At 43.2% G+C, this 23340-nt stretch overlaps 1 protein-coding gene across 13 annotated transcripts in view; it reads left to right on the top strand.

Annotated features, from left to right (window-relative positions):
• ATXN1 (ataxin 1) overlaps window positions 1-23340 on the top strand; it is a 421390-nt gene that overhangs the window by 276373 nt on the left and 121677 nt on the right. For 10 of the 13 annotated variants that reach the window (XM_069563853.1, XM_069563859.1, XM_069563862.1 and 7 more), the window contains one exon: window positions 2097-2225. The gene's annotated coding sequence lies outside the window, so the exon portion shown is untranslated. Of the gene's footprint in view, window positions 1-2096; window positions 3336-23340 lie in introns of those variants that run through there. The other 3 variants (XR_011251314.1, XR_011251315.1, XR_011251313.1) reach the window with 1 other exon arrangement.

Below are 23340 nucleotides of genomic sequence, written 5' to 3' on the forward strand. Positions count from 1 at the left end.
TTCAACTATAATCTCTTCAAAAATTTTCTCAAACTCTTTGTTTTTCTCTTCTTCTGGGACCCCTATAATTCGAATATTGGTGCCTTTGATATTGTCCCAGAGGTCTCTGAGTCTATCCTCGGTTCTTTTCATTCTTTTTTACTTTATTCTGCTCTTCAAATATTATTTTCACCATTTTATCTTCCAGCTCACTGATTCGTTCTTCTGCTTCAGATATTCTGCTATTGATTCCTTCCAGAGTATCTTTAATTTCAGTAATTGTGTTGTTTGTTTGTCTCTGTATGTTTATTCTATAATTCTTCTAAGTCTTTGTTAATTGATTCTTGCATTTTCTCCATTCTATTTTCAAGGTTTTTTGATCATCTTTACTCTCATTATTCTGAATTCTTTTTCAGGTAGTTTGCCTATTTCCTCTTCATTTATTTGGACTTCTGTGTTTCTAGTTTGTTCCTGCCTTTTCATTTTTGTTTTTTTAACGTATTGTGTTTGAGGTCTCCTTTTCCCAGGCTTCAAGGTTGAATTCTTTCTTCCTTTTGGTTTCTGGCCTCTTAAGGTTGATCCATTGGTTTGTGTAAGCTTTGTATAGGGTGAAATTTGTGCTGAGTTTTTGTTTGTTTGTTTTTCCTCTGATGGCAAGGCTGCTGCTGCTGCTGCTGCTGCTAAGTCTCTTCAGTCGTGTCCGACTCTGTGCGACCCCATAGACGGCAGCCCACCAGGCTCCCCCGTCCCTGGGGTTCTCCAGGCAAGAACACTGGAGTGGGTTGCCATTTCCTTCTCCAGTGCATGAAAGTGAAAAGCGACAGTGGCAAGGCTGAGTGAGGTAGTGATCCTATCTGCTGATGATTGGGTTTGTGTTTTTGTTTTGCTTGTTGTTTAGATGAGGTGTCCTGCACAGGGTGCTACTATGGTTGGGTGATGCCCAGTCTTGTATTCAGGTGGTTTCCTTTGTGTGAGTTCTCACTAGTTGATACCCCCTAGGGTTAGTTCTCTGGTTGTCTAGTGTCTTGGAGTCAGTGCTCCCACTCCAAAGTTCAGGGCTTGATCTCTCTCCAAAGACCAGCCTAGGTCCAATCTACCAAGAGGAATTTCACCTGAAATGAAAGGACCTTTGCTTGAGTTCCAAAAACCAGTGTACAAGAACACAACGGAGATCTCTGACTCAGCAGATACCGGGTACTGCCTGTCACGTGGACAGGCTTCCTTGGATTGCAACAGATGACTAGAGGGTCTGTCCTTGGCAGTGGTCAGCAGAACTCCACATACCACTTCTCTCATGTTATCCTTGGTGGGTGGAAATGGCAGATGGCCAAGTGGAAAATTTCACAGCCCTGCAAACATCAGCACACTAAACACTGCAGACCAGCAGTGCGAGGGAGCTGGACGGTGTGGACCAAATAATCATGTCCCTGGCACATGCCTTCCTTATTAGTTTTGGGCTCCTCTTCCTCTTCCCTTCCTGTTCCAAGGGTTTACTTTCTTTCTCCCTGAGATTCCAGACAGCTCTGTTTCCTGCTCTGTGAACCCCTTGACCGCTAGGTGGAAGAAGAAAGATTTGGATGCTTGGGTGCACGAGCGATGGTTGATTGTGGGTGCCTTGCCAAAGCTGACTTTTATATTCTGGCTCAGGGCTAAGCTACAGCCTTCTGACAGCGAATAATCCTTTGTGTTTACGGGGCACCTTTCTTCTTGGGAACTTGGAGTGCCTTGCCAAAACGTTCTTATTGATCTTCCCAACAACTTGGTGAGGTATGAAAATGGCAAAAGGTCATAGTCCGGGCACCCGCCTTTTTGCAAGAGCGTCAACTCGGGTGGCTTATTTTGAGGCCATGTTGCAAGTTTGCATCTCAGCTGGGATTGCATCTGAAGTCTCCCAGAATTGGCTTCAACTTTGGGGTGGGGGTGGGGGAAACGCTTGGCTGCACCATGCCGTCTCCTGGGGCAAGAGCAAAAATATCGCATTTCCTTTTTAAGCAAAGTGTACTGGAAAATGGTCTTTGGTGAATTACCCATCAGTCTAATTGATCTTCATTTGTTGCGATAACAAGGGATTTGACGGAGTATTCAGCTTTTTATTTTTTCTTCTGTTTCCACGCTAGATACTTCTCCCTTCTCTGTGAAAGGAAGAAAGAACACACCTAGGCCCAGGAGCACTCCAGCTTCTTGTGGGAAGTCTCCATGGTGAAGTACAAGCTGGGGCTACCTGTGAACTGCTCACAGTGAATGTTGTAAGTTAACAAGAGTTGAATCTGCACTGGCTTGCCTTGCAACGGTTTGTGAATCACTGGATGCTTGAGCCAGGGTGCTGAAGACGTGTTAGCATTAGCTCTAGGTGATCCTCCAATTAATTTCTTCTTCTTCCTTTTTATTTTTTTAGAGGAGAGGTTCTGTTGTTATTTGCTGTGAACTTGACTTTCTCAGCTTCTATTGGGCACTGCTCATTCTCTCCTGGAATAAAAGGGTGGAAGACAGTGATTATTTCAGCGTAGAGCCAAGTTTATAGCAGCCTCTTTAAACCCGGCTCTGCAGTTCTTTTAGGTTAGTGGGTATAGGGTAAAACCTTTCAGGCTAAGGATTCCCGACCAGGGAATCACACTCTGTCATTATTTTCTTTACATGGAGTTTTTGATTGGAAGGAAATGTTTCTGGCGTTCAAAAATCTGAGGTATGCAAGCTAGTACAGTCAGCTCTTCAGGGTGCTTCTCTTGCTTAAAATTGGCTGATTTATTGGGTTTTGTCAGTCTACTGGGTTGGGATTTTGAGATGAGTGGTTTCTGCATTCAGCAGCTGGTCACCTTTCATGAGGAGGTATAGGATCCAGTAATTGAAGAGAGCACACTGTGGGCTTCCAGAAGCTTTAGTTTACCACAAAACTTAAGGGTTCGCTCAGCTCTGCTGCTTTCTGGAGATTTTACCTCATTGCTAGACCGTGTTATAAGAAAAAAATGCTTCGAGTTTTGTCCAGGAAAGAATAAAACTACAGGAAATCCAGGCTGGCCTATGAACATATTACCTTCAAATTTTGGAACATGAAGAGCCATCTTTGACTAGGTTTTTTTTGTGTGTGGAAATATCTATCATATATATTTATGCACACACATCTTTATATATTTGTGTGTATGTGTATTAAATATAAATATATATACACATATGTGTGTGTGTGTGTATATATATAAATATGCATTAAGTTTTCAGTTTCTTAATACTTTGGTCAGGAAAGTTTTCCAGGCGTTTATTACCTTTTTCTTCCAGTTGCATAAACAATTTTGAGAGAGCAAGGAGCAGCAATATGAGGGCATGTAACTGGGAGAAAAAGCATTTACTGTTGAAAAGAAAAATTTCCAATGAAATTTTACTTCTTGGTTTTCTAAAAATTTGTATTAAATATGAATGTTTATCCATATTTCCCGAGGGTTAAATAGTCATATTAAAATAAGCTTATTGAACTCAAGGACTCCCAGTGCTTCAGGGTAAGTGGGTGATGGGGGATGCTGGTGTTTTCATGGATTCTCATTTTGTACCTATGATCACATTGGTTCTGGTGGAAAGTACAGGGCTCCTAGAATCATTGACCTCAATTCTATTCCTGGTCCTAAGGTCAAGGTCAAGTAAGTTTGCAACCTTGGGCAAGTCACCGACCCCTGCGAAGTGTTGGTTTATAAGTCTGTGTTGCTCTATGCTGCTTGTTTACTGATGAGTCTCCATCTTAGTTTGGGGTCCCCACAAGCAGCAGAATCTTATTTTTTTAGAAAAAAAAACTCTTATTCTAAAAGCTTCTGTCAGTATTAAGGAATAATTTGGGGGGCCCTGTTAGATCTGGGTGCTACTATAGCTGTATGTTTTTCTAGAAAGTATTTCCCAATCAGGTAGCCAACGGAATGCATGTCTGACGATGTTTTTTTAAGCGTCTTTTAACCTAGGAAATAAGTATCTTAGGGAAAAGTGCTGTAGGTTTCAGATTACATTTAAAAGAGCAGTGCAGTAACTATAATCAAGATAGCTTTTGTTTCGAATCTGGTGGTGTGTGTTTTTGTTTTAAACCATTTCTTTGAACTGCTCATGTGATACCCTGTCAGACCTCAAACATTAAGTGAGGTTTTCAAAGACATTCTAGAGTGTAAACCTTAAGATGCCACAACTTAAAGTCATTTAAAAATCCTTCTGTAAATGGAATGGGTTGAGCGAGAGGAAGAAAATTCTAAATTCTTTTGAACTCCAAAGGACTTTTTCTTCCAAATTGCATTCGCTTGGGGAGGTGGGGGAAGTCCCAGTTTTCTTAGTAAATTTTGAAGTTAGTAACCTTTTGCAGTCTTGCTCTATTTTTACAGCACTGAGTTAATATTTTGTCCTTATTTTGGTATCCTGGTGTCCCAAGGCCATGCCATTATAATAGAGAAGGCAGGAGATTTTTCAAAGGACGTGAGCTTGCATGTAGATGGAGTATGGTGGAGGGGAGATGAACGTGTTAGTAATAATCATGGCAGCCACTGCAATTAGTGGTGTCGATCCTTAGCAGCTTGTTGCTCCAGACTCACGACCTTTGTCGTTCTCTGTTTGTCCCCATCATCCACCTGTCAAATGCCACTGTGGCTCTTGCGGATGGACTTTGCTCCTCAAAGTGTCTCAAACTGGCTCTAAGGTGTGGTATCTTGTACAGAGAGAAGAGGCAAGAAAACTGACCTAGGAGTTGGAAGACCTGGATTTTACCCGTGATGCTGCAATTAACCCTACAGCCTTGACGACCCATTTTATCTTGAGTAATATGAAAAGGTTGAGTGTAGTGAGCTCTGATGATTCTTCTAAAGACTATAACATTGCTTCGAATATCAGCTTTGGATGAGGTGGGCTAGATGGTCACTTTCCCCTGTTTGGCCTCTAAGAGTCAGTGGTCTGGCACAACTTCAGTTTATTGATCCAAGAGCATTTAAAACAGTGAGCACAGTCTTGTGGTTAAAAAAAAAAAAAGAGAGTTGTTGTGTGTGTCACCACAACACTACCCTTTGCAGAGGACCCTCCCAGGGACCATGGGACAGTCGAAAGGTGTTCACTTGAGCACTTTTTCTAAGAATGCAGTTTTAGTCATTTAAATTTAGGATCCATACTCATTGGTCTTTTTGAAAATTAAATATGAGCCACTTTTGAAATTTAACTTTTGAAAACTAATCCACCTCTGTTCTCAAATATTACTTAGTGTATAAGCCAGGAGGCCATGATCTGTAATTCTCTTCTGAGCTGCTCTGCTTTCTTGAGTAAATCTTCTCCAGCTGCCTCTTTTAAGCAGCCTTCCCCAACCTATATAAAGCAGCACCCTGTCCCTCTGTGTCCTCTAGCCCAGGGGTCCCCAAACTCCAGGATCTAATGCCTGATGATCTGAGGTGGAGCTGAGGTAATAATAATATGAATGAAGTGCACAGTAAATATTGGAGAAGGAAATGGCAACCCACTCCAGTATTCCTGCCTGGAGAATCCCAGGGACAGAGGAGCCTGGTGGGCTGCCGTCTATGGGGTCACACAGAGTCGGACACGACTGAAGTGACTTAGCAGCAGCTGCACAGTAAATGCAATGTGCTTGAATCGTCCCCAGACCATCTCCCATCCCCTCCCTGGTCTGTGGAAAAATTTTTTTCCACGAACTGGTCCCTGATGCCACCAAGGTTGGGGACTGCTTCTCTAGCCTACTTTCTTTTTTCTTTTAAGTACCGTACGTTTTATACCTGCATTTGTTAATTGCACCATCTCTTCAACTAGACTGTAAGATCCATGAAAACAGGGATGCTGTTCTTATTATTTTCCTGGTGAATCCATAACGCCTAAATGCAGCTTGTCAATATTTGTTGAGCAACTAAGGACAGAGTGAGCCTCTGCCTGGGTTTCTCCTGTGTGCGCCTAAGCCATTCAGAAAAGAACCCAAAACGGTTCTTACGCTAACGGCTTCAATCTGATAATAGTTTGGTCAGGCAGAGGGTGACATGCAAAAATTAGCTCGCTGTCTTTTCCTTAGAAGCAGACGTCAGATGTTTACAATGTATATAAGTCAGTGTGGGAAAGGAAGCTGTTTGTTTTTAAAAAAGGCTTCAGGGAACTATCAATAGTGTTTGGGGATTTTCTGATACTTAGATTCTGCCCGATGTGTGTTTCCTCTCCTCTTCCATTTGAGTGGTTTGCTTTATGGGTTGTTTGTGAGCAGCCTGCCCTGGCATTCTGTGAAAGGTGGGGTGTTGTGTTTTATAATCCCATTAATCTATCATCTTTCATGTTTTCCTTGATTTCCAAAGTGAGAGACGGACTTGGCGTGGCCGGTCTGCCTAGAAACTCACCATTTACTAAATAGCGTCATTTTCATTTTCTTTCCTTTTGAGAGAGGCATACTTTGGAATGAAAGAATAGTGAACTGGTACAAATTGAGTCCATCGAATGTCTCTCTGGTGGGAAGGGAGAAACCAACAGTCACTTTCTTAGGGAGGCACTGTCTTCTGTGGCTTTTGAGGATAGCAGGTATCAAGGTTTCTTGAAGTTTTTGTTTATCAACCCCCTTTTCAGGGTGCAGGAGTTACATTATTCCTGGGAAGAAATGGAAAGACTAAAATAAACACCTCTGTGCCTATTTAGACAGCATTATGCTGTCTTTATAAGCTTTGAAAAATGGGAACTGAATTTCTAGTCTCCAGAGTGAGAGAATTACACATACACACTCTAATCAGAGTGATTTGGGAATTTCCCTATGTGTCTGTCAACTTGTACCTTTTAGATTTGCCATCTGTGATACCAATTTTTTTTATGATCTCTAGTGCTATCATAGAAAAAAAACCACCTGAAGTCGATAAAAGGGATCACAAGGGAAGAGATTTTACTATTAGATAAATGAGGGGAAAGTCTCATTTTTAAAAATTCTTTGCTTATAATGACCCTACCAGTTGATCTGCATGTTATAAAGGCAAAGAGGCTCTCATATTTCATGCAAGCACTCTGGGTGTTCTTTATGCAGCCTCAAGTCTTCTAGAGTTTTCTCTGCCACCCATTTCTTTCCCTTTCCCAAACCTCCTCCAGTTGCTTCTTCTAGATGGCCTCACCCATGCCTGCCCATTGCTGCCTTGCAGCGGGTGGTGGTGTTTGGGGCTCTGCATGAGCTGCTGAGCACTGAGAATGGATGTCAGCCCTACTTCTGAGTTGCTTGGCCGAGGGCAGCCCATCCCGGGCACACCTGTTTTCCTCGACATCCTCTTCCCCACCTGCTCGGCCTACTTGCCTCAGCTGTTTCGGCAGGAAAAACGTTCATGTATCTTCTGCAGTGTTTTGTCCTGTAAAGGAACGTGTCCACAGCCTGGTCAGACCGCTTTCTGACAGCGTAGTGCTGAAGTAAAAAGGTTTTATGTTCTATTTACTGTTTCAAATTCACTGACTGGATCCTATTTATGAAAAGACTGGTGTGCTCAGGCCTGTGAGGGAGGCAGGGATGAGTGATCTGTATTCACTGCCCTCTGGGATTTTCCCTCCCACTGCGCTGGTCAGTGCTGGTCAGCACAGAGTCAGTGTTCCAAAGCGGGTGTGAGTACGATTCCTGAGACTTGAGTTTTCAGAGAAGGAAGGATTCACAGACAGCTGAGCATCTGAATTCGGCCTTGAAACGGGGGTTGGATTTCAACCCCATATATGTGTGTGTTTTGAGAAGGTGACAGAGCGAGAGAAGATAACAAAAGTCTTTTTGTTTAACTGCTGCTTCACCTGGGCAGGTGAGACCTCAGAAGCATCTCTCCATGAGGACTGATGTGCCATGACCACTGATCCAGACATGGAGTGGGGGCTTAGGGCACGTGGGACCCATTCCTCTTCGGAGTCATTTTATGTATTTGTAAGCAATAGCTGAAACAAGAATTTGGGTCACTTAAAGAAGCGGTATCTCCCCAACCTGTGTAAAATGTAGTGTTTTCAACTGAACTTCAGGCTGAAACCACACCCAGGACTAAAACTGTATTTCTCAAGTGGAGTGCCTTTGAAGCACTCACTGTGGAAGAATCTGTGTACACCGAAGGCAGGGCGAGGATGACTGCATGGGGGTGATGCCCAGGACGGGGAATCTTAAGCCACTGCAAATTCTTCCAGACAGAGATCAAATCTTTCTCCTACTTGGTAACATGGAGACCGATCAGCTCTATCAACTTTGTTATAAATATGTATGAGTATGATGGTCATGTATAAATATGACCGATGGATGTCTTTCTCTCCAAGTATATCATATCATAGTAGTATTTTCATTCTTCCTCTAAAAGACTTGTTTCTCTTTTGTTTTCTTAGAGGAAAGAGTGAGGCACAGATAGGGACTAAGTGACATCGTTTTGTGATAAAGCCAAAACAAAATCTAATGGTTCTTACCAGCAAACATATCAATTCTGGGGACAGATGTATAAAGACAAATGAGTAATTTCACTCTTTTAATTTCCCACATTTTTAACTTTTGTGAAACAATCTTTTTTTTTTTTAAAGAAAATCATTTATCCCTCCCTCCCTCAACATTTCATATTAAATTTCCAGTGCTAGCTATGTAGGTGGACTTGTAGAGTGAAAGAATGAATCCATCTTCTCTGTGTCCTGAGGATGTTGTTAACCTTTTGCAGACCCCTGAATAAGAATGTTATATAATTTTTAAAAAAAGTCATTTGCAACAAGTATAAGCTGCTTTTAAGGTGAGATAGTAAAATTAGCTGTTTGACATCTGTGTTGGAGGATGTTAGTGTCTCAGTGTCAGTTCTTCTATTTTTTAAGATATTTATTTGGCTTCGCTGGGTCTTGGTTGCATCCAGCATGATCTTTAGTTGCAGCATGTGGGATCTAGTTCCCCGACCACGGGTTCAATGCAGGTTCAACCTGAGCCCCCTGCATTGGGAGCGCAGAGTCTTAGCCAATGGACCACCAGGGAAGTCCCCAGTTTTCTATTTGTGCTTCTGTTCTGAAACTGCTTCCTTAAGTAGACTCCCCCAACGTAGAAACCTTAATGGGATACAAATGGCGACCTCCTTCAGAATCTTTTTATTGCCAAAACTCAGTTAAGTTCCAGTCATGCTCTTTGGACTCTTCAGCATCTTATTCCACCTCTAACTCGCACATCTTATCACACAATACCTTTATCACACGTCTTATGACCTTCTGGCCACAAGTGTCTAGCATTAGGACTTGTCCATAGTGGCAGCAGAATTCACTGCTTGAGACCGCTGCCCAGGTAGGTGCTGCGCTACATCTTTCATTCTGGACATAAGCCATCCTCACATCGGGACGTCGATGTTTTGCATATTTGGAAATGAAAATGCTCTTGCTAAAATTATTTTCTAAAAATTTTGTATTAGGTGGCTCTTCATTTTTCTTGTTTCCCCTGTAGCCTTTGCAGCTTGCATGCAACTGAAAAATTGTAATTTCTCCAGGGCTGACATCCAAGACTTTGATAGGCAGTCTTAATGCCTGGGCCTCCTATGAGTTGCTGCCCATTCTAAGCATCGTAAGACTTACCTTACAGGACAAAGAGAACTGGACCCAAAGGTCGTCCCCTTCTTCTGACCTGGCAAGCTCTTCTTTCCCAGTGTCCTTTGTCTTTTCCTCTTTGTTCTCCTAGAAAAGGGAGGGATGAGATTAGGATGCTATTGTTCAGAACGGGGACAGCTATTGCTTGTACAAACAGACTTTGCCTTTCCCTTTCTTTGGCAACTTCAGTTGTTCTACCTGTTTCTGGCTCTCCTCCTTCCGCTGTGAGCAACCTTTCTCCCTCGCCCCACTTTCAGGAGACTAATAAATTAAATATACAAGTGTCAGTTGGTTCCTGTGAATCTACCAGCTCACATAATTCCAAACAGTCATTCAGCCTCTATCTTCAGTGAGGTTTTTGCCCTTTCTGTGTCACCACCGCATCAAGCACATGTGTAGATTAAGGGTAGTACGTCAAGGTGAGAGCTCTTTGCTGGGTTATGTTAGTCCATCACTCCTTTAGTGGAGCAGATTAGCTGCCAATTGGTATCTTGTTGCTGTCATTGGAGTTTGCAGTCCAGGTCCCCAGCTCTGCTGGCGATCTATTTCTGAGCCCCAGTGATGACGCCAGTTGTCCTGGCAACCTGCTGGCTGGCGCATCCGTAAAGGCCAGCAGAGGAATGGCAGTGGACGAGGGTGGCCTCCAGAGGGTTGGAAGGGAGTTGGCAGTCACCTTGCTCAAAGAGGATTTCCTCCATCTGGGCCGGCCTCCAGGATGAAGATGTCCGTATCATGGGAGTGTCACTTGGGACTGTGAACCACATGGTCTTTCTCATCCAGATAGCATCCCGTGGAGAATAACAAACTGATTAGTGGCTGATCCAGGCAGAGTGTGGGGACTGCCAGAGCAGGGTGCTAGGTGATCTCAGGATGTTTGATGGTATCTGTTTTTCTTGTGAATTGGGTTAACGTTCCTGTTGTTCATCAGCACTGGTGTTAGGAGTTGGGGACATGGGTAGATGTTTGGGCAGAGTCAGAGGTCAAGAGAGGAGGGTTGAAGGGAAACACCACAGTGGATCTTGACTCCTTGTCCTGTTGACAGGTCTGGCCTAAAAACAGTTGAGTGTAACTAGAGCTCTCTGACTGGGCTCCAGTAATTATCTGTATTTGCAGCATTGAAAAGGAGCACCCCTTGTCCTCTTCTCTTTAATTCCTCTCCTCCTCCCTTGATGTCAAGTTGAATTGGCACTAAATGACTTGCCCCTCCCTCTTGATTTGGATCCAAAAGAACACAGAAGCTTTCTATCTTAAAGTCCCTCACTTAGTTGGCCTTGCCTTGATTGAGTCTAAAATTGGGCAGTCAACTCTCTCTCTCTCTCTCTCTCTCACACACACACACACACACAAACACACACACACACAGCAAAGGTGGGTCTACCTGCAAAATTTGGGTGCTGAGGAGCAAGGGAATCTGGTGAAAGAGATATCCCCAAAACAGTTGAAACCCACAAATGACATAAAATATTATTAGTACTTAGTATTTGCTGAGATAATAGCACGTATCTGTGTCTTCAGGATGGGGAAGCCAGTTAGGGTGTAACCAGATATTTCTAGCACATTTTACTGTTTGCTGTTTGCATGCTTAGTTTCATCCAGCTCTTTGCAACCCCATGGGGTATAGCCCTCCAGGCTCCTCTGTCCATGGGATTTTCCAGGCAAGAAGACTTGTGTGGATTGCCATTTCCTTCTCCAAGGAATCTTCCTGGACCAGGGATCGAACCTGGGTCTGCTGCATTAGCAGGCAGATTCTTTACCATCTGGGAAGCCCAGCACATTTATATTCAACATATATAAATGCCCCCTTTCATAGCTAGAATAAGGATAAATGTTGAAGATCTGGAACTGAAATGAACAGAAATACTATTTGGAGGAAAAAAGAAACTCCATGGGAGTTGATTGTACTTTCAGAAAATCCTATGTTTCCAGGATGTTTCTTGAATAAATCAGTTTGGTCTAACAAGCATGTGGTGTGCTCAACCAGGTCATTATTTTAAGTTGTTGAAAGGGTTTAATTCTCGAAGACATTGTATGTTTCTCAAACGATAAATACCTCTTAGGTGCATTTTGATACAGTGGAGAAACAAGGTTGATTTTTTTTTTAAAGTATCATTGTGTAACTCTTAATTCAATATCTGATGCTAAATAGTCATCATTCTTCATGGTACGCAGGCAATGAAATCAGCTCTCTCATATTGATATGAATAATAGATACAGACTGTGAATCACATTAAAGTTGGAAGATTAAACTCTAGGTTGGTTGCTTTTTTAAAAGAAATCTGGAGAAGCAGATGAGAGCCCAATTAGGACTCATGAGCTTTATGCTACTTTTTTTTTCTTTCACAACCTATCTAGATATACAGTAATTGGAAGCACACCTAGTACAGAAAGACTGGGTTATCTCTCCCTCTTGAATTTGTTGTCAGTCACAGAGCTAGGTGTGAATCTAAATATTAATAACTCGAGGAGAAGATGGGGATGCCCGGGGCTTGGTGCAGAAGCATCAGACTAAGGATGGACAGCTGGGTCTTTCCCTTCCACCCCTGTGAGACCCAGGACAAGCCACTTTCTTTCTCTGTGCTCCTATTCCCATTTCTTCCAAAGGAAGGTAGTTCTTTATTCCACTGGACAGCATCAGATTTAAAGGTATTCATCCAACTAAGGACTTTTGGACTCACAAGTATAGTGTTAGTCACTCAGTTCTGTCTGACTCTTTGTGATCCCGTGGACTGTACCCTGCCAGGCTCCTCTGTCCATGGAGTTCTCCAGGCTTGAATACTGAAGTGGGTTGCCATTCCCTTCTCCAGGGGATCTTCCTGACCCATAGGTCAAACCCAGGTCTCCTGCATTGCAGGCAGATTCGTTGCCTTCTGAGCTACAGGGATGCATACCTGAATTCAAATCCTAGATCTGCTGCTCAATAGCTGTGTGTGTCCCTGAGGAAACTGCCCAACTTCTCTGAGTCTTACTTACCTCATCTGTGAAATAGGGCTGGTCATACCTATGCCGCAGAATTGTTGAGAGAACTGAATGAGATGATGTGTGCTAAATATAAGCCCAGAGATTGCTCCCTAGTAACCATGGCAGCTATAATGCTGTTACGATAATAAATTGCACAGAACAAAATGTATCGTGATGTGTTGCTGAAACAAACAGGTGAACAGAACAGGTGAACCATTGAAACTTGCTAGCCTCTTGGTTGTGGAGACGTTTCCTCTGTAATGGGAACTGTCATTAACTGTCAGTGTCTTTGCATTGCCAGTGAAGTCGGTTATGTCTTGTCAAAGCCTTCTGCTTCTTTGACATGTATAGTAGAGTAATTATGATGGTGAAGGTGGTAGCGTTTGTCAGAATTATCCATGTGCATAGTCTAAGGGGCCTTGGTATTTTAGGTAAATTTTTTAGCATTAGTCAAACTGAAAGGCACAGTGAGTTTGGAAGAGACACTAGTCTTGTCTCTAAAAAGAGTAGGGAGATTCCCAAAAGCTATTGATATGAGGGGAACTCTAAGAAAGAAAAACTATAGTATTTTGATGTAGCCACCATGTCTAGGTAGAGATAGGTGAAAATTACCTGGGCTAATTCTTTGACATTAAAGACAGAATAAGTCAGAAGATGGAGGTATACATTCCTGTATCTTCTTCCAGCAAATATTTACCTGGTGTGTGCACTAAGGAAAGCTTCTGTAACAGCTAAAAAAGCTTCCAGTCACTGGAAAGAGAGGTGAGAAGATAGGCAATTCCTGTCTTTTAGTGGTACCCAGAGGATGCTATGCATGCAGACCAATGTGGCATCTTCTGGGCTCAGAGAAGTCTTCACCCCTAGACCTGACGAACTGACAGATGTTAACTCAGAAACAAAGTGGGTATATCATTTGGCATACATATGTAACAAGCCACCCCAACGTTTAATGACTTGAGACATCAAACATGTATTGTGAGCCAGCCGGGCTATTCTATCTAGGCTGGGTAGCTTGACTAGGACTGGTTGGTCCATGATGACCTCCCTCTTATGTCCAGCTGTTGTAAGGCTGGTTGGGGGGCAGGACCATCCACTGGGACAGCTTGTCCCTGCTTCACATGGTCACTCATCCTCCAGGCAGCTCGTCTGAGCTTTCATATCGTGGTCTCAGAGAGCAGCGAGAGAGGACAAAGTCCAGCACGCAAGTGCTTTTAAACCTCTCCTTGGAAAATCTTTGCTAATCTCCCTGTGGCCAAAGCAAGTCATCTAATAAGTTCAGATTCAAGGGATAGGGGAAGCATGGGCATTAACTTTGATTGATTGCATGGGGGACGCCGTGTGCCAAGCTCAGAGATGGGAGAGAATGTGCCATCTTGGAAAAGTGTACAGAGTCCAGAATGTCTAGAGCAAAGCAGGGGAGAAGTGGCAAGGGACGGGCCAGATCACCAAGAGCTGCTTTTCAGGAAGCTCTGCGGAGGGGTTTGAAATCTATCTTAAAGACAGGAAAGGAGTCCTTGAAAGATTTGTGCTAGGATGTTGACATAATCAATTCCACATGTAAAAACATGGGTGATGGCAAACGCCTAAAAGCATTTGTCAGCCTAGACAGTTTGGGGAAGTTTCCAAACTTTCTAATCCCAACCTAGACGTCCCAGGGATTGCTGGAGAAGACAGAAACGCTGCAGCTGAGAGGTGCTTCCAAGTTGACATATGCTCTCTAAACAGAGACCAGAAAAGAGGATGCAGAGCCTCCTGGCGGGTCAGGAAGCTCAGAGGCTCAGGTGATGGGCAGTGTCTCGGTGAAGTCTGCCGGGAGGGCCCGGAACCTGTGAAGGGGGTTGGACCTTACGGGCAGTGTTCATCGCATCTCTTCTGATGGGATCCTGCCCGGCTTCTGATGGGTTACTGATGGGTTGATTGAAAGACTCATTAAAAAATGTGTCTTTGCCTGGTAGGTAATGTTACAGTGTCACTCCAGCTGAAGACTCTTCTTGCCAACTCGTTTCCCTGTTACCTCAAAATAGGCAGTATGTTCCAAGGGCTCTCGGACCCCCTAAAAAATCCTTCTCTATCCTTGGATGGGACCAGGGCTCACTCATTAATTTCAAGAACTGACCTTTTAACTATGCTATTCAGTGTCACTCTTTAAAAATACTAAAATAGAAGTGACTGTTTCATTTCACTAAATTCAAGCCACCGAGACCGAGAACTTGTGGTTTTCACCGGGCTGTTTGGGACCCAGTTTGTTGTCACCAAAACTGTGTCATATTGGGCAGGAGTTGGCACGATCCTGTTCAGGCCTGGAGGTTATAGCTCCGATGTGGAAAGTACTCTTTTATAGATTGAATGAAAAAAAAGAGAGGCAGGGACACCTAAATGTGTATTAAGCAGATAATAATTTGCCATGTTTTCTTTTTAATTTTCCAGTAAAAAAAAAAAGTGGGGGGGAAGTACAGAAGAACGTGGACAGGGTGGTGCAGGCTGCAGTCGGGGGGGCCTCTGAGTTCTACTGTTTGCCCTTGAGGGACACCTTCCCTGACCGTCACACTGACAGTGAGTGAAAATCAAGGGGAGAGAGGAGGATGAGACAAGGAGGACTGAAAGCCCAGAGCCTGGTCCTCCAGGAGCAGGCAGGCCGCTGTTGAAGCTCAGAGTCCTGTATTTTCTCTACTTAGAGAGTTTCAAAACCAACCTCTGGTGAGGATCCTTAATGGTATTAGCTCTTTATTTTGTGCTCACTGATACAAGTGTTGGGTAACCACCGAAGTCAATTGAGGGGACAGCTTTGCCCCTTTGGGACTGGAGACTTTGCCCTTGTGCTTGGCAGGCCTGATCTCCAGGCACTGCTACTTGAATGGGACACATTTTCAAACAGGAGAGGGTTTCAGAAACTCCGATGCAGGGTCAGAGGCAATAGAGGCATTTGTTTGCTCCTGAGAAACAGCTAGCATTTTAAACATTTTTAGCAGAATGTCTCAAACAATTATGTAAAGGAAGGGAACCTCAGAATTTAAAATGTCCCAACGGGGTGAGCTTCACTGTTCTGTGAAATGGAAATGAAAATGTGGTGTGTTGGGGAATTCTTTACATGTAATATATAAATACATATAAAATCTATTTATCTGGCTGTGCTGGATCTTTGCTGTGGCATGCGGACTCTTAGCTGCACCCTGTGGGATCCCTGACTAGGGACTGAACCCAGGCCCCCTGCATTGGGAGTGTGGAGTCTTAGCCACTGGACCACCAGGAAAGTCCCACTGGGGAATTCTCGAGTCTACTTACTTGCTTTACTGGAGGATCACAGGACAAACACTGACTGATTGTATCTGATCCTGAGAGGAAGATATGATTACTGTGCTCAGCCTGGGGAAGTCACAGAGCCTAGAACGATGCCAGGTGAGGGAGGGAACCCAGCTGCGTGGATCAAGGAAGGTCCAACTCCTGTATTCTTTCAGTACAAGCAGGACCTTCTGGGAGGTTTGTCATGAAATATTAATCAAAATAATATACATCTCTTTACAGATACCTATTCAGTCTGTCTGCGCATGTGCAGCGTATGAAGGAGGAAAATAGAATCTTATTTTTAAAGCGGGGTGAAGATGGCAGTGTGTTTGCTGCCACCTGTGTGTTATTTCACAGGTTTTGTCAGCTTATTTCCTCACCCACCTGTGCTTTCTGCAGTACCTTAAGTAATGTAACAAGGCTAGGAATCCACCAGGGACATGGGTACACAATTAAAATGAACGCTGATCAAAACCACCTCCTGTTATAGATTTTTTGAGAAGTTTTAATAATATTGCTGAAGTCTGAACAGGTGGAACTTTTTGAGAAGTTTTAATAATATTGCTGAAGTCTGAACAGGTGGAACTTTCTTTGAAGCTCCTTGATGAATATCCAGAGGTAGTCACTGTCAGCTAAGCGGGTGTGGAGACTGGAATGCCTGATAAGTATTCTGAGTGTCTTACAATGGGAGACAGGCTATCCCGTTCAGAATATGGTTGCTTCTCTCCGTTTTAGGTAATCACAGTAGATTCTCTCTCTCTGTCTCTCCCTCTCTCAAACACAAACATACATAGACACCTATTCCCCTGGTATGCTCTACTGACAGCAGACCAGCTACAGAGGGGCAGGATGACTCCAGAGAGCATGGCAGCCTTCATACAGCTAACTTTCTGGGCCCAGATTCTAGGATAACGGGCATAAGGTTAAAGCCCTTCTGATCCGGATCTGGATTTGTTGCACCTAACCTCTTCGTTGCAGCCGCCGACTCAGAAATGCAGAGCTCTGAAGCCTATGTATTTACTTATTTCATCTCAATCTTAGATTTGCTGGCCGTACTTCAGTTCACAAAATTGAAAACTCCAAATTAGTTTCCATGATGAAATATGGGGCCAGAGTTGAAAATTGTTCAGCAGAAGCCACATTTGATCTTTGGATAAAACTCCATCCAGGTTCTGCCTTGGGACGTTTTGCATTGCTGGGAGCCTTTTCAGACAGAAGGGAAAGAGACAGGATGAGAAAGCAGAGCTAGGTGTCCGTGAACACCTGTGTCAAAAGGTCATAGGTGGCGTGGGGAGAATTTCCAAGTAACACCACTGGATTTCAGTGGTTCCTGCAGACCCTTGGCTTTCACTGTCTGGACTCCCTCCTCTGTGTTGGACCTCATCTTTCTCTCTCCCAGATGCCTCCAATCAGTTCATGCACCTTGACTGAGCTGGGGAGAAACAGTCTGGTAACAACATATTAAGCTGATAGGGACCTCAGCCAGAATAGTCACACTTTACAAAAGCTCAGGGATTCAGGATTGAGATTTTTCAATGGTGGAATTTAGCTGATTGTGGAGGAGATCCTTTAGGTGTCATTTTTTCAAACATATTAGGAAGCAAGCACCTGCCCATCTAGTCAATATATGCTATCCATTCTTGTCTTCTGTGCTATAAATTTCCATGTGTAATAACTGATGGCAATCTTTATAATACTCTTAAGAACTTTGCATATAAATTTCAAAGCTATGGTATGCTTCACCAACTTTCTTTTGTTCTCAGTTTTTAAAAATTGTGATTAAAATACACACAACACAATTTACCATCTTAACCATTTTTGGATTTTTGGTTGTTATGTTTTGGGGTATACCTGACTAATGCTGTGATAATTGCAGGTGAACAGTGAAGGGACCTGGCCATGCATATTGTCTTAACCATTTTTAAGTGTATAGTGCAGTGGTATTAAGTACATTAGCATTGTCGTGAAACCATCACCACCATCCCAGAATGCTTTTCACCTTGCAAAATGGAAACTCTTTACCATCAAACACTAACTGCATTCTCCCTTCTCCTAGCCGCTGGCAAGCACCATTCTGCCTTCTGTCTTCTCTGTACCTCACACAAGTGGAATCCTACAGTGCATGTCTTTTTATGACTAATTTACTTCATCTTGCATAATGCCCTCAAGGTTCATCTATGTTGGGGGCATGTGTCAGAACCTCTTTCCTTTTTAAGGATGGATAACATTCTACTGAACATATAGAATATATATAGTCTACTGAATATATATTAAAATTATTCATCCATTGATGGACCCTTGGGTTGCTTCCAACCTCTTGGCTATTTTGCATAATGCTGCTCTGAACATGGGTGTGCAAATATCTGTTCAGGACACTTCACTACCTTTCTTTTATGTGCTTGCTGGATATAGTTGCTTGAAGAAGCCATGCACCTACCCTCGATGACTCTTTTTCACTGCATAGAAAAAGATGCCCAGCAGTGTTACCTGAAGTATCTTCTCTGCTAAATCTCACCTGATACCTAAAATGCCATGAATAGCAGTTCAACACTGGTGCCTCATATAATAAAGAATCTGCTTGCAATGCCGGAGACTTGGGTTCGATCACTGGGTGAGGAAGCTCCTCTGGAGACGGGAATGGCAACCCACTCCAGTCTTCTTGCTGGAGAATCCCATGAACTGAGGAGCCTGGTGGCCTACAGTCCATGGGGTTGCAAGGAGTCAGACACAACTGCACAACTAACACATTCATGTATTTGTTCCTCAAGAATTGAGCAAAGCCTTTACTTGTTTTACTTAAAAATGCAAATAACCCTGGGACAGAAGCTACAGATAAGATTTTTAGCACTTGGTTTGAATTAATCAGATCTTATCTTAGAAGCCTTATCTGTCCCTCTCCCTAGTTCTTTTTTTTTTTTTAATTTTAGTTTTTTATTTTTTAAATTTTAAAATCTTTAATTCTTACATGCATTCCCAAACATGAACCCCCCTCCCACCTCCCTCCCCATAACATCTTTCTGGGTCATCCCCATGCACCAGCCCCAAGCATGCTGCATCCCGCGTCAGACACAGACTGGCGATTCAATTCACATGATAGTATACATGTTAGAATGTCATTCTCCCAAATCATCCCACCCTCTCCCTCTCCCTCTCCCTCTGAGTCCAAAAGTCCGTTATACACATCTGTGTCTCTTTCCCTGTCTTGCATACAGGGTCGTCATTGCCATCTGTTGGTTCCCTAGTGTGTGTACTTGCTAAGTCCCTTCAGTTGTGTCCCACTCTTTGTGAACTCATGGATGGTAGCCTGTCAGGCTTCTCTGTCCATGGGATTTCCCAGGCAATAACACTGAAATGCGTTGCCATGCCCTTCTCCAGGGGATCTTCCCAACCCAGGGATCAAACCTGTGACTCTTATTTCCCCTGCATTGGCTGCTGCTGCTGCTAAGTCGCTTCAGTCGTGTCCGACTCTGTGCGACCCCATAGACGGCAGCCCACCAGGCTCCCCCGTCCCTGAGATTCTCTAGGCAAGAACACTGGAGTCGGTTACCATTTCCTTCTTCAGTGCATGAAAGTGAAAAGTGAAAGTGAAGTTGCTCAGTCGTGTCGATTCTTAGTGACCCCATGGACTGTAGCCCACCAGGCTCCTCCATCCATGGGATTTTCCAGGCAAGAGTCCTGGAGTGGGGTGCCATTGCCTTCTCCAGCAGGCAGGTTCTTTACCACTGGCACCACCTGGGAAGTCCAATAAATATATTTATTGTCTTGCCTTATTACCTCAATTATAGCCTTGCTTTATTATACAAGTATCACACTGTTTTAAAATTACTCATTGATATTATTTCGCTTCTCTTGATAGAAGCTTCTTAAGGACAAGATCCTTGTACAATTTATGTTGGTTTTTCAGGCCCTAACAAATGTTGCCCACAGACACTTCTGCATAAAGATTCATCCATTTATTCACCAGGCCTTTATTGAGTACCCACTCTATGTCTTCAAGTGAATCTTAAAATTCTGCCTTTCTAGTTTTGGGTGGCTAAAGATCAACTCTGTCCACCATACAGTTTTGGAAGATTTTAGAAACCTTCAGATCTGCCTTTTACCCTTTTTGGTGCCGAACCTTGAACCAGAGGAGTCATTCAACCTCTCAGTTTTCTATCACAAATCTCCCCAGTTTCTTGCGCTTCTGTTCAAAAGCAGCATCTATCCCAGTAGGTTTACATTCTTCTATTCAAAATTAAGACAGACGAGGAGACTGTGTCCCTATCTCCAAGCAACATCAAGCATGGACATTTTATAAATGCATGCATTCACTTAGTCCACTGTTAATAGTAATCTCCTTAGAATGGGGGCCAGGGTTCTAGTCCTTGGGTTAGTATGCTCTGTGTTGACTAATAACTGTATACCTCACTGTATACTTTGGAGAAGGCAATGGCACCCCACTCCAGGACTCTTGCCTGGAAAATCCCATGGATGGAGGAGCCCAGTGGGCTGCAGTCCATGGGGTCACGAAGAGTCGGACAAGACTGAGCGACTTCACTTTCACTTTTCACTTTCATGCATCGGAGAAGGAAATGGCAACCCACTCCAGTGTTCTTGCCTGGAGAATCCCAGGGACGGGGGAGCCTGGTGGGCTGCCGTCTACGGGGTCACACAGAGTCGGACACAACTGAAGTGACTTAGCAGCAGCAGTCACTGTATACTAGCAACTCACAGCCCAGGGATAACATGAACTCCCTTAAGGTATGTCCCCCTTGATCAGATGGCGGTTATTACCTTGTAAATGAATCTGTCCTAAACTAAATTATGACTTTAGGCTCTAGCCTCAGCATCTGTTAGTTCTCAGCGACGTTACTATCAAAGCTAATAGACAGATTATCATTTGGGTTTATATTGTTGTCATGTTATTCTAACAGTGACATTAAAGGTTAAAGGTGTTTCCTGTAACAGATTTCAAGATGAAATTGTGACTATTGGTACAGTTCCCTATTTGGTAGGTAAACAGTTAAAGATTCGTTGGTCACTAGACTGAAACAAATTGGATATCTTTACCAAGAACATATTTATAGGATTCATAGGATTCATTTTATAAGGAACAGAAAAAAACAGGAATAAGTGAAATCTTCAGACTATCTTTTAGTCTTTTTAGATCATAGTTTGGCTTTTTCCTCTGTTAAACATTTGGACAGAGTTGTTAGCAGGTAATAAAGTTTAAAGTCAACTGTTTTTAAGACATATCCCCTTCTGGCGCTCTCATATTCCTACTTTAATGCAGTCGAAATGAAAGTTGCAGAAAAGATAATAGCAATATGCCTAAATACTGAAGTACAGTAAATAGCTATAGTGAATTTATGCCCATAGAAAGGAAGAATTTGAAACAGATGGCTTTTGGTTAAAGGTATTTCCTGTAACAGATTTCAAGATGAAATTGTTAGTTTAGCAAAGATGATTAAGTCTTTAGAAACACTGTTGCTGGAGTACTGGTGTTTTAAAAGGATTCCTCCCTACCCTAAGGACCACCACCACCACCACTCCCTCCTCTGTCTGTAAAAGCAGCTTTGAAGGATAAGAACACACACTGAATCTGACGTTGGTGATTGGCTCGTGCGCCCCTTGGTTTGTGGATGGGGAACCCAGCTCAGCTGTAAAACAACTCAGTCATGCTAATTCCTGGTCGTGTTGCTACATTATCTTCATAAATAATTTGCATCGTGGGGTGTTTCTGCATATCTTGTGCATTTTAATGTTATTTTTAGCCAGGAATTTTTATTTTACAATAACAGTTTTTTGAATAGACTAATCAAGAAGCCTCCTCCAGAGTCAAGGAAACAAGTGCTGAGAATATGTCGGGTGGGGCGGGGCGGGGGGGGGGGTTGTCTCCTTTCCTCCTCAGACAATTCCCTCTGCTGCTGTTCTTGCCGCTCTTGCCATTACTTTTGTAACTTTAGTTCTTTGGAATTTCCATTTCTTTTTTTTTTTTTCCTTAGACATCAGAACAGGGCTGTTGAAGTAATTTATGTCATGAGAGGCTGCACTACGGTGATCTGAAGCCAGCGTGGCTTTTGTGTAAGGCACTAGCTATTCTGCCCTTAACAAGGGGAACGTTATTGGAAACTTGAATTATGAGATGGAGTGTTACCTCTTTGCTTTGAAACAATTGTCTCTTACAAGTAATCTCTGCAATACCTTGAAGAGGAGTTAAACTAGAGTAGCAACATAAAAAACCTGCCATGTTGTTGTCATTCAGCCACACAGTCATGTCCAACTCTTTGTGACCCCATGAACTGCAGCACGCCAGGCTTCCCTGTCTTTCTCGGCATCAGGGTCTTTTCCAGTAAGTCAGCTCTTCGCATCAGGTGGCCCAAGTATTGAAACTTCAGCTTCAGCATCAGTCCTTCCAATGAATATTCTTAGTTGATTTCCTTCAGGTTATCACCTGTAGATGTTGGCATTTGAATGTTTTCTTCCAGAATCTTTTCTATGGGTATGTGTACAAATAAACAGGTGGTTTTACAAAAGCGGAATTGTAGTTGAAAGACTTTTCTGAACCTTCTTTGCTTACTCTGCTGTCTGTTGGGAACATCTTTCCTTGTTGATAAATATAGGTCTTTAAAATGTTGATGGCTTCTGAGCTTTCTGGTGCACGGATGTAAGAATGAAGATTCTCTGACTTCACCAATTGTATGTGCCCTTTTTGTTCCTCTGTTTTTTCTCTTTTCTGCTAGGATCCATCACATGCCTCTTGCTCTGCTCTTGACTATGGTCAGATGAAAAGCCTGAGTGAAGACAAGATCTAGAACCCCTATTTGACAGAGAGCTATGCTCTTGAGTTCTCTGAATCAAGACTTCTGAGAGTATTACTCTTCCATCTTGGCCTCCTCGACACACTCAGCATGTGTTTTCTTGGGAATTTTACTTTCCCTTAGATTCCCAGTATCTTCTGTTGACTTTCCCTCAAGACTGATGACTCATTACCTCACCTGCGGTGGGGTTCCTTTTCTCTTGGGTCTCTCCTTTGGCCTGAATCAAGCAGAGACACTTCTTTTTAACTCCATCATGTCCCTTTCCAGTTGTCTGGAGTGAGCTCACTCACCTTTCAGACCCCATTTTGAATCTCTAGGCAAAGTCCAGCGCCTCCAGCCTGATCTGCGGTTCCTTGTCAGCTTGTGGCCTCTATCTTGTGGTCCATTGCAATGCTCTGTTGGCCGCTCTTCCCAGAGGCTCTACTGCTAAGCCTTGCCTGTGCCATCACCTCCATCAGAAACACCATGTCCTCCCAGTTCTTGACCCGCAAACCAGTCCCTGCTGGGATTTCAAAACCTGGACAGGAGTCATCTTGATGGTGTCTTCTCTGGTGCCTTCCATAGGGCTCCAGTCAAATCTGGAAAGTCATCTGGAAGGAAGAACCTCAAACCAGTTTTGTTTTTTTAATTAACAGACTTTTTTTTTTCAAGCAGTTTTAGGTTTACAGAAAGTGGATGGGAAAGTACAGAGTGTTCCCACATTCCCTGCCTCGCTCCTGCCCCAAGCCAGTGGCCTCTGTTATTAACCAATAATGATATACTGGTTGTAACTGAAGTCCAAGATTTACAGTTG

Source organism: Ovis canadensis, chromosome 20 (assembly GCF_042477335.2).
Source record: "Ovis canadensis isolate MfBH-ARS-UI-01 breed Bighorn chromosome 20, ARS-UI_OviCan_v2, whole genome shotgun sequence".
NCBI classification, from domain to species: domain Eukaryota; kingdom Metazoa; phylum Chordata; class Mammalia; order Artiodactyla; family Bovidae; genus Ovis; species Ovis canadensis.